The 12,681-nt window shown below is 33.5% G+C and overlaps 1 long non-coding RNA gene across 1 annotated transcript in view; it reads left to right on the top strand.

Annotated features, from left to right (window-relative positions):
* The first annotated feature begins 2,737 nt into the window (after window positions 1–2,737).
* LOC141582627 (uncharacterized) overlaps window positions 2,738–12,681 on the top strand; it is a 47,807-nt gene continuing 37,863 nt past the window's right edge. The window contains exons 1-2 of the long non-coding RNA XR_012515512.1: window positions 2,738–2,854; window positions 4,047–4,144. This is a non-coding gene — a long non-coding RNA (uncharacterized LOC141582627). The remainder of the gene's footprint in view (window positions 2,855–4,046; window positions 4,145–12,681) is intronic.

Below are 12,681 nucleotides of genomic sequence, written 5' to 3'. Positions count from 1 at the left end.
GAGGAAAGTCATGTTTTTATATAATTTTTAACCTATATATTATGAAAACTTTCAATTATACATAAAGTAGAAGGAATCGTATAATGAATTCTATGTGCCCAACTTTAATGACTATCAAACTCGTGGCTAATCTTGTTTCACGAAATCTCACTCACTTTACCTCCCCAGCAGCTCCCCAAATGCCTTTTAACAAATTCCAAATATCACATCATTTCGTCATTGGCATTATACTATAAAAAGAGCAATATTTTAAAATCATCAAACAAATCACTATATGCTCTTGATACCCTACAATTTACTGCTGGAATGAAGTCTAATTTCTCTGAGACCCATAATGTTAGCTCACACCTACCTCTCCAAACCCTTTTCTCTCATGCTGCTATTACATTCATCCAATAGGCCCTGAAGCACTGAAATTTCTGGTCATCTAATGACCGGAATATAGCCACATGAAGATTGTGTGGGAGAGCTTTGCCAAAGGACTTTATTATTTAAATAAATATTCACCTTATTATTTAAATAATAAGCTTAATTGCTGACCCCTCAGAAAAACATTCGTTGACCATCAATCTTAAAGATCAGTTATCTGCTGTCTGTTCACTCTACTAGAATCTGAACATCTTAAGAGAGAGTTGGTGTTTTTTACTGTCACGTATTTATGTCTAGGACAGTGCTCTTTTGATAGCGTGTGTTTAATAGATATTCATTATATGAATACTTTTGGTTGTACAAGTTGTGGACATTCTACTACTTGGACCATAATCTTCAGTATTTTCATTTAAAGAGTTAAATCAGTTTCACTAAGTCGCATGATTTCCAGAACTTACTATATATCCTTGCTTAGAATTTGGAATTATAGAAGACAAGCACAGAAATAGGGGAATGCTATCTTTCCATGTTAAAATTAAATGCATTGGTACATTTGTATTTCATTCAAGTGAAGAATGAGTATGTGAGCTGGATTCGGGAATGTACAAAGCACTGAAAAGCAGGAAAGGTAGATCCCAAAATTCCTCTTGGAATATAATTTAGACAGCTTGAAAATAAAAATGAAAGATCAAAAAGATTTCAATTCTTATTTTTGCTATTGTGCCACAATCTAAGATATCCTTTTTTTTTTTTTTTTTTTTTTTGAGACGGAATTTCGCTCTTGTTACCCAGCCTGGAATGCAATGGCACGATCTTGGCTCACTGCAACTTCCGCCTCATGGGTTCAGGCAATTCTCCTGCCTCAGCCTCCTGAGTAGCTGGGATTACAGGCACGCGCCACCATGCCCAGCTAATTTTTTGTATTTTTAGTAGAGACGGGGTTTCACCATGTTGACCAGGATGGTCTGGATCTCATGACCTCGTGATCCACCTGCCTAGGCCTCCCAAAGTGCTGGGGATTACAGGTGTGAGCCACTGCCCCCGGCCACAACCTAGCACATCTAAGAATTGTGTATGAATTTTTTTCATCGGCCTATTTCTCAACATAAAACCACTGAGAATCATCATCTATAATTTGTGACCAAATTTAAAGCAAATGAACAAGCAATTAAATAAAATATGCAAGCAATAAGCAGAAGGCGACATACAAGGAGGGCTAATCAGTAAAGTCTGTACCACCAAGATCATATCTGCGAGTGCTATTGGGGAGGTGATCAGTAAACCTTGTTAACTTTCCCATTATCTCTCTCCAAATAATGCATAATAATATGCCAGTGTGCCGTCTCTACAAATGCAGCCCTCTTCCACCACTTGCAGCCAGATTACTGCCCCTAAGCTTCTTGTTGAGATATTTAGGAGTTGCCAATGGTTAAACATATTTTATAACCAAAAGTTTATCACCTAGGGAGGTTTTATTTATGAATAAAGTTACTTTCTACCACTTCAAGTGAATAAGAAGACAGAAAGCAAATAAATTGCTCTTGACATTAAAACTAGAGAAGGTAGAGAGAACCAAGACATCACTTGCAGATAACTTCAGTATATGTCAAACGAAAACAAGGAAGAAACTTGTTAGGCTGATGCAATTTACCAGTTGCCTCATCTTTCTGATTTATGTTTTATGTTTATAACAATGAGTTACTAAGATGAATGCCATGTTAGCAAGAGAACACAATCATCATAATAGGAAGACTAAGTGTACCTACCTGGTACAATAACTTCAAACTCAGTTACAAAAAATTGTAATTTGTATTTTCTATAACTCAATATAATTTAATGCTCTTCCCTTTCCCTTTCTTCCTGGTATTGTGTATAAATACCAAGGTCACTAAGGTGAAATGTGACATGAGGTGAAAGGTGGCATCTTGTCCTCCAACACTACCTGCCTATCATGACATTCACTAAAACACATCCTCCATCTAGTTTCTGGAATTAATACCTTCATGATGATATCAATGGAGGTGTACAGTTCTCATGTGGTCTCTTATATGATTCATGCCACATGCAACTCTCCTCCAATTTGGCAAAGCTATGCCACCCTTATCCACAAAAACTATCTGTCTATACTGAAAGTCTTTTTGATGCATGCAGAACTGATTTAGCCACTTCATTTTATCCTCTACTGCCAAGAAGGAACTTAGAACCTTGGCAGCACAGATTTTATCTAATTGCAGATCCCTAAAATTATTAAGGGATTCCACTTTGCCCCCATCAGTTTGGAATTAACTCAAATAAGAGAGGAGAGGATGAGAAACCCATACCAGTCTCTTGATTGCTAAACTCCTTCCTTCAGATGTAGTGATCTTTCTCCAGTCTCTGGTCTAGCATAGTTTGGGAAAGAACTCCTTGTGTGTGATCATGTTTGTTTACTTGTTTTTCTCAAATCTTGTTGTCTTGTACCTGAGAACCATTTCAAATGCAAAAGGCAAGAATTTTGTCTATGCTTTTGTTCTGCTGTTTTCCTGAAACTGTCCAACCTGAAAATAATGAATGCTTTCTTGTGTCGCCTCCTGGAATAAGGAAGAAAAGTACCTAATGACACAAGGAGCTAGAATGTTTAATACTTTAACATTTCGCAATATTAGTCATCAATAATAAGTTATATGAACTTAATCATTTAACTAATGACTACTTAGCCTTTATGTTACATGTCTATAAACCGTCTTATAAAGATGTAGTTTGAATTTGCTTCATATTATATTCTCCTTGTGTTTGTTTGGGAAAATAACATCTACTAGTTAGAAATTTGTCACATCCAAAGGTTGTGCTATAATAGCATAATGGTAGATGACAGTGTATCAGAATTCACTCTTAACTATTGCTGATGTGTTTAATTTATAGAATGGAAAGAGTTTGAGAGTTTAAAGAAGAAATCTTGTTATTTTTTCAACATATCTGTAATATGTATTCATGAATAACCACTTGTTCTAATATTTTAAGTGAAACTGAAAATTTCCAGAATATTGAAGCTGAGGCAATTATCAAAGCTGTTTTATACCAATTACAATTTTATAGACAAGCTAGCACAAGCCATTGTGCTCCTTGCCATAGAGAATTCAAAAATTGAAAACAAAATTATTTCGCAAATTTATAGTAAGAGGAATCCAGAACATTTTAATGAGTATTTAGCCTATTGTTGACTTATAATATTCAAGCTCATCATGCTCACTAGCAACTCTATGAAATATGCACAATGATGTATTTTTATTTAAATAATAAGCAGCCAGATTCAGAAGAGGTAAAATATTTACTTGTGGTCGTGAGTCACAGATACTCAAAAGCAGAGATAGAACTATAGTATCTGAAAAATAATCCAATAATTTTTCTACTTAGTATTCCCCTCAAAATTACGTTCAAAAATTCAGATAAAAGTTTTAACTGTATTTAGATGTGGGTTCTACATATCAGCAGCACAATGTAATTAAGCATTCTTATAAAAGTTATGATGGGCCTCACAGATTGCAATTTGTAAGACTTCAATAGATTGTATTATTTTCTGAGTTATGTGTTATGCCATAATATTTTAAACAAAATACAGTTTGCTCTAATAATTCTTCCACAGTCTTGTTTACATTACTAAAATGCTTACTAATGCATTTTTTTGATATTTTGCACAGATAAACATAAACCTAGTTCTTTCCTGAGTACCAGAAATTGCAAGCTTGTCAAATTGTGATTAATGAGGATTTATTGGATATCAACATATGAGTCATCAGTAAATATGTTTATTCTTTTTAACTGAATTCCATTATTCAACAATGAAGAACAGAGCAATGATAAATAACATGCTAACATGATAGAGATTTGAGTGACTGTTTTGTTTTCACAGATCTTCAACGATCTGAACAAATGCAGAATTCATTACAGCAGTTCTTCACCTAAAACTAAAGAAAAAAAGATCAGTTCAATTTCTATGAGCGAGATATTGGAATTACTTGAAACGGGCTTGCGGCAGCTGTTCTCTGGGGAGAATAGTTGTTAACTCAATAGAATCAAGTCCTGAGATGGAGGGGGAGAAAAACAAACCAATCTAGGCTAATGGTTCCTGATGAACCCAGATTAAACACAGAGATTGGTCTGGTTTAAATATACTCAAGGGAACCGTCCTTCAGATAAGAGTATCAATTTTCACTCTGGGTCAATAGGATGAAGAGTGTGTGGTTAAAAATCAGATATTGCAAATGGATACAGCTTGAGTCAGGATGCTTGTTGGGGGAAAAGAACATTGACGATCAGAAAAAACCCTGAAAGTACATGAAGAATCATAATGAACATAGTCAAGTAAAAAATTATTAAAACTAACAAGATGATTTTTTAAATAGTTAAAAATAAATATTCAAAACTCAGTAACATATATATAAATATCTTCAAAAATTAAAAAGAACTACATTATGAACATAAAAATACTTATGAATAAACTTTCTCCAGAATATTTAAAATTACAGTGAAGAAATCTTCAGAAGTATTGAATAATATAAACACTTGAATAAAGAGACATTACCATATATAAGTTTAAATGTTGTAAAGATTTAAGACATTTCTACAAATCAGTTTTTAGATTTAAAGCAAATCTAATCAAAAATCCATTTTTTACTCATAAAATAATACTAAAATTTAATTTATCAAAATATGTATTTAAAAAGGCAAACAAATAATATAAAGAGATTTTACTACAAGGATGTTCAATGCAGCATTGTTTAAAATGAAAAATATAATTATTGAAATTAATTACACTGTTTATGATTTTGTAGACAAGTTGTTTTTTTAATAAATTATTAGATAAGTTACAAAATGGTATGTATGTTATAATAATGATTTTTATTTTGAAAGTACTCTGGAAATATAGTTATATATATTTTTACATATAGGAGAAAGTTTGAAACTCTCACTGCTCCTACCTACAGGCAGATAAATCTCCCAAGATGGGAACAAAGAGGGCTATTTCAGGATCTTGTTTGAGGAACACTCCTTGAGAAACCTCCACCTTTCATAACTAGCCCCTACCATGTATTGCTGTGTGTATATTTTTTTTCTTCAATCTGATTCTTTATAATTTTTTCAATGGAATAATTATAACTTTTTTCCACTGCTTTTACCAATATGTATGTACTTATTCATTATATAATATCCTCTAATGCTGAGATTTTGAAGCTGGAAAGGAAAGATACAGTATGCATTTACTCTGTAATATTGAAACAAAACTGGATAAATTTTGGCAATGGCTGTCAAGACTGACTTATCTCTGTGTTTACAGTCTTCATGATTGGGTGGTGGAATTGTAAATGTTTTTTATTTTCTTTCTTTGTTTTTTTTTTTTTTTTGAGTAAATCCATGCTATCCAAATTGTTCACTCTTGACATATATTGTTTCTATAATCATAAAATCTATAATCTTTAAAATCTATAATATTTGTTTCTGTTTTTAATATCCCTAATAACATCTGGTAAAATGAAAACAAAAGTATTTTTAAATACTTTCACTTTTATAGTTTTAGGTCACTTTTAGAAAGAAAATGGACATTTTCTAGTTAGAAATACACTTAAACAAGTTTGAATTAAACCCAAGTATTTGAGACTGACTTACTGTTCACCTGAATTTTATTTTATCAGCCATCTTACACTGATAAAATGGAATTCAGGTGGATAGTAAGTCAGTTAATATATGTAGAGGATATATTAATATATGTATAGGATATGTTTTCAGCTCTTTGAAAAAAAATCCACAGAGATTGTATTAACTGAACACAGTATGAAAGGATAATCTCTTTTAGAATAAACACTGTACCAAATGCATTTTGATACCCTTCATTGCAGCTAGCACAGGATCTTACACAAGTACACAATGAAATGCACAAGTAGTTAAGACTGACTTAAGACTCACTTCAACCCCATTTTATCAAATAAAGCCTAGTTTGATATATTTAGAGGATAGGTTTTTAATTCTCTAAAAATGTTTTAAAGATGTTTGAAAAAATTCCATATCATTATGTTGAAAATAAAAAAAAAATAGGGTCTCTCTGGTTTATTATCTTAACAAGTAGCATCCAATAACACCATGCTCTGACTGATTTCATTATTTGACTTTTTGCTTTTAGGTATATTTTCCTATCATAATTTCAGAAAGGAGAATGACCTTGACCACATAAGCATAGAGCATCAAGTAGAACTGACTAGCATGTAGTACTACTATTGTCTTTTTATGTATTGAAAAGATATCCACATTTTTTAGGCCCCCAAGAGAGGTCAAAATAAATGTGGCAAGCTGGTTACTGGTCTCAGATTAGAGTCATGTCTTCCCAAAAGGCATTCAAACTAGACCATTAAGAAAAATGGGTTACTGGGACAAAAATGATCATAAGATGATATACACCTACACAGGATTCCAAGGGCCTTCTGTGTTCTATTCGGGCTCTGAAAATATGAATGAACTAGAACCTGTAACTGTCCTCCATTTATTTTGTTGAACTGAGTTTTTTTTTACTAAAAATAAAAAGTTTGTATCTGCTGAAAATATATACATTTTACGTAGAGCGTCAGCAAGTATGAGGGGAAAAAAAATCTAATTTGACTTGGCTGCTGATTGATTTCCTAAAGTCCCATTGCTTTCGATTTCTCAGTGATGACATACTTCCCCACAGTCAATATGCATCTCTTAATTTGTTTGCAGGAAAGTTGGCCTCTTTTGCCTTCTCAAATCACACTTTGTAATCAATGGCTACGTTCTAAATAGAATTCAGAAATGTCTTTAGAAATCGAGGCCAGTTTCAATGAATTATTTTTAGCCTGCTCTCCCTCTAAGAACTTATTACCACCGTAGCATAGCAGTGAATTACTTTGGGCCAGGATTTACAGAGAAGCCACATGCTATGAATAGATTTTGTTCAATAAAATCTACTTCGAATTCACATCTTAAAAACATGCCATATTTACATTATTGTTGTGATATTTCAAAACATAGAAATTAACACTTCAGTCACTTGGCCCATTAAATAAATTTTCAATATCTGCATGTGGAACAAAGTCTTAATTTTTAGGAAACTAAGAGATTTCTAATACTATTAGAAGATCCAGGATGAGTAAGATGCTCAGGTTGGGAATTTGAACTCGAAATTGAATTACAGTAATAAGTAATAATTATACCTTAGAGTAAGCTATTCATTTATATTTGAGTGATTGCTATTCCATAGAATAGTTTATCTTTCTCAGAGACTAGTTAGTTCATCACACTATCATATATTCATACCATTTCAGTTACCACTGGTGAGATAAACCTCAGAAGCAGATGACCTGTGTAAGCTCATCTGGGTATAGATTTCTGAACTTGAATACTGCATCTTAAGAAGTCATCATCATTGATTCGTCTATTCTACAAAAACTTCTACCTATAAACAACAACAAATCCCACAACCTTAAAATCCTACAATAACAGTAGAAGGAGATTCTACATTAATGTGTAACAATACATTCAAATAGTTAATTCACTTGGACAAAAAACACAAGTGAAGAAATAATCAAAGCCAAAAGCAGAATAAAGATACTACCAGAACTGTTATCAAAGTTGTGGTTCAAGGGTATCAATAGGGTCACTTAAGTTAGGTCATAGAGTTCACTAAAACTGAGGCTAAGCTATAAAGCTGGTACTGATGACATAAATGTATGGTTCATTCACTTGCTAACAAACCCAATGCTATCTATACACCGTTGCGGATCCAGGCACTGTTCTTAGAGGTGGGATACAGTAATGAAAAACATAGACAAAGTCCTTCTTTTCATGATGTCATGAGGCTTCCATTTTAGATGAAGCAAAGGAAGGGGGAACTCCTCAATAGAGAAAGAAAGAAAGAAAAGAAAGAAAGAAAGAAAAAAGAAAGAAAGAAAGACAGACAGACAGACAAACGTAAGGTAGTGATAAGTGCTATGAGGAAAAAGGAATGTATCACATTCTCAAACAACCATCTTGTACCGCATCTGTTGGAAATATACTTTAAAACAGTTTCGGTAAACATTGTTAGCATGAAAAAACAAGAAAACAACTTTTCAGGAGATAATTAATATACATAACAAGTAACTTATCTGAACTTATTAGTGGCAGGATTAGTGTAAGACCCAGCATTTTCCTAATTCTAGAGCTGTGCTTTGATGTATGCCTTAGCTTTCAGCTTTCATTAGCCATAGGCTACATTTAACTTTAAGGATTATCGTATTACCTTAAGAAGAGTATTAGAATAAAATTCAGTAAATGAGGATTCTAGAGATTCAGGAGATCATGAGCAAATCTTAATCTCTTTGTGTTGGTTTTCTCCAATGCAACTAACAAATGTAGATAAGTGTTTTCAAATAAATATAAAGGGGTATTTGAGAATTGTTATCTGATTCAATTCCTAATGTACCAACTACTGTGACAAACATAGGAGTGCATCAAGGAAGACAAACACTAAATAATTCATTATGCATGTTAGAAAGTGGAGACCTACCCATTTTTTGGAGAAGATAAGCCATGATAATATTTGAGCATACACTCAAAGGGTGAACATACATTAGTGCATACATTAAGTAGCATATTTGAATTCTTTGAGGTTCCCATGAAGAACAGCAATGAGTATTTGTATAACTACAGTAGTGAAAGTCACATTATTATAATTTTATATCAGAAGATATAGATATAATATAGATATATTATAATTTTATATAGAAGATATAGAATAAGCCCCAAATCCCAAATAAATAATATATACAAAAACAAATAAAGTTTTGGTAATTTGCTCCTCACTACATCCCTGAATAAAATGTATCCCAACCTGTTAAAACTTTAGTGCATGGCTAAGTCTTACAAGTATTTTCAAATGACTTAATAGCCTTTTCCCTGTTTCCTCCGTTTCTCATTTTTTGTATTCTTCATTCTCTCTTTTCAGTACAAACAATCACACTAGTTACTAAATATCATAGTCAAGATAAAGTGGCCCCTGAAATTATTCATCTTGCACTGAAGTCATTGAGAACAGAATGAATACATTGTAAGCAGTTTACTCCCCAGAAGCCATCTGGTTATAAGAGAAAAGGTGAAACATTAAGTTCTCTATGAACTTTGTTTTAAAACCAAATTTTTATAAATTGTACAAGATTGATCAGTATAGTAAAAGTACCCTTTCATTTGAATTAAATATCAAGTTTTGGTGATGAATCCTTATACACATATTATACTGATATAACAAAGAAATAAGATTTCCAGGGCTCACAATAGCTACATCAATTTTCCATTAAAAGCTTCAGAATTTAGCTGATCTCATTTAGTAATAACCTAATTAGTGAAGGTAAGGAAATAACATGCATCAATCTATTATCTTTTTTATATAAATTATATAATGAAATTCATTTACAGCCATAAGAATACAGGTTATAAATGACTCTGATAACGTATTAACACACTAGAAACCCAATTGAACCTATAAGTACGTATTTCTTCACTGAAATTGCTCAAAATCCATTCATCAAGTTGTTTCATCTAAATTTATTTCCCACTAGTAAGGAGAAAAGGGGGGTGAAGAAGAAAGATGAGAGAGGTAGGAATGAAGGAATTTCTGTTGTTATAATCCTGTGCTAAACTTTAAGCTTTTCAAATACCTAACAGAAAAGGAAAATCATTTAATATGTTGTCATACTAAACACAACAAATGATGGCTTTTGTCCACAGTTTCAATTAAATGCTAAGAAATACAATTCATGACCTTATTTTTTTTTTCTACAAGAGCTACAAAGAGCCATTTCAAAATGATTTTTCACTTTAAAGCTTGACATTGTTCTCTTACCTGCCTTATTTGCATTTACGTTTTGGAATAAGAATTTTATGATACAAAATCCTCAATATGCATCTGATGGTCTTTTGAATTTTCCCCAATAAAAACTGACCTATCTCCGAAAAAAAATGAAAGGGGGCCAGTTTATCAGGCCATATGCCACAATTATTTTATCTTCTGAAAAATAATTTTTTTTTTGTCATAAAGTCACAAGACTACTGCTTCTATATATTCTGAAATAGCTTCTACGCATAACCTCCTTAAATATTTTACTTTCTGCAGGAGTAGAGAGCAGAAGAGAAGGAATAATAGAAGCACTGTGAAATTCTAAGTCAAAGACAGGTGTTTTGTTGTTGTTGTTTTGGTTGGTATGACATTTAACAAGCCCAGGAAAACAGAAGAGCTCTCCTTCAAGAGAACACCCTATAAGCAGCCACAGAGAACCTCTCCCCTGATGACTCCTCAAGAGAGAACAGTTGTCTCTCTTGGCCAAGTGTCTGCATATAGGCCAAAGGGCCTATCTCAACTTTCAAATTGTTTTAAAGATGCATTAATATTCATGTAAAGTTTTCATTTTACTTATTTAAATAAATACCAACTTATTTTCGTTTATTAAAAATTCCTTCCTGGGTGCTGTGCCTCACACCTGTAAACCCAGCATTTTGGGAGGCTGAGGTGGGTGGGTCACCTGAGGTCAGGCATTGCAGACCACCCTGGGTAACATGATGAAACTCTGTCTCTACTAAAAATACAAAAACTAGCTGGGCATGGTAGCAATTGCCTGTAATCTCAGCTACTCGGGATGCTGAAGCAGGAGAATCACTTGAACCTAGGAAGTGGAAGTTGCAGTGAGCTGAGATTGCACCATTGCGCTCCAGCCTGGGTGACAAGAATCAAACTCCTTCTCAAATAAACAAACAAACAAAATTCCCAAACCTTTTGGTAATATTGCAGCCCCACACTACCACATGCACCCAGAGGAATCCATAACCAAGTCAGAGATGCATAAACAAAGGTGATCTTCTCTATGAGACATACCAGCTTATAGAAAATTATTAAATGCATGCTATAATTGACCTTAAGAAGTTATATCATCAAACCACAGTTTCTGGGTTAAGATTATATTTGGTATAAACATAAAAATCTACTTTCTATTTGAATATCTCCAGAATGGAGATAACATATCTGAGCATGTTTTAAATCATAGTACTCAAGAAAGTATTCAAATCTAAAAATTCCCTTTCTCAGTGAAAAGTCATCTATTCTTTCTACCCTAGGTTTCAAGGAAGGACAGCTGTTAACTATCACGACATCATCATTATTATCTTTCTTTTTTTTTTAAAGCTCAAGAAAGTGACGTTTTGTTAAGAAAAGCTGATTTTTCCTCAGAACTGTGTAAGACCTGTGAAATGATAATAGCAGTAAAAATAACAATAGATTTTAAACAACATCACAACACCTCTGCAAGCTCAGAGGGGCAAAGAGACTAAGGCATTGTCCCACCCAAGGTCATGCGGGATTACAAAAAGAAAAAAATGAGTCAATAGGAAGCCAAGCCAGGACTTTCAGTCTCTTGTTTTTACTGCTTCAATAGTCTCACCATCATTAAAGTTTTTTTTTTTCATTCAGGTTAGACACAGCCCTATGGGATTCATTCCCCCTTGTGTGTGTTGCTTGGCTGAGCCATACATTTCTATTGGCCCTATTGATTAGGCATCTGCTTCCTCTGTGAGGATAGTTTGCTCTTGTGGAACTGTGTTTAGCAGCTGTTACAGTTCAGATGAGTGTTGACAGGATGAAAATTAAATTAACACCCAATAACATTTTAACACCTGGTCCAACAACTGCGATATCATTGAATTTCACCTTTTCAAAATTGCTTCGGGAGTTAATTCATCCTTACTTTGACTTTGACCTGAGGAGACATTCCTGTAATTTTGCCACAAAAGACTCTCTCCTGACTGTTCATTTATGATTTCCATGAACCTCCCTCTGATCCATGTTTAGTGATTGCACGGCCAGTCTTTGGAAAATATACAGAAGAAATATCCTATTGGAAGAGTTGCCACCCTTTTGATTGCAGCTAAAGAATGAGCACAAAAACATTAACTGAAAAGGAATTGTGTTTCACTGTAGCGTAAGCCAGACTGATGGGCAACTAACCATCTTACCAGGGAAAATGAAGTAAAAAAGAATGCAGGTTTCACACACTTGTGACTTCCTAAGCCTTGATCGCCTTGTGAATAATGTTGGAAGGAGGATATAAAGCACTGTCTTGAAGCCAGTGGACTCTGAAGTCAGTCTGCCTTTTTGAAAACTTCACCTTGGCTGCTCCCTAAGCATATGACATTGTGTAAAATACTTCAGTCCTTAAGCCTCATTTTCCTCATAAAATGCAACTAACAATGGTGTCTATTAAGGAGAATTATTTTGATGATTATACAATCTATGTAAAATTC

The sequence above is a fragment of the Saimiri boliviensis genome, chromosome 2, assembly GCF_048565385.1.
Source record: "Saimiri boliviensis isolate mSaiBol1 chromosome 2, mSaiBol1.pri, whole genome shotgun sequence".
NCBI lineage: Eukaryota > Metazoa > Chordata > Mammalia > Primates > Cebidae > Saimiri > Saimiri boliviensis.
This window is presented reverse-complemented; position numbering and strand designations above follow the sequence as displayed.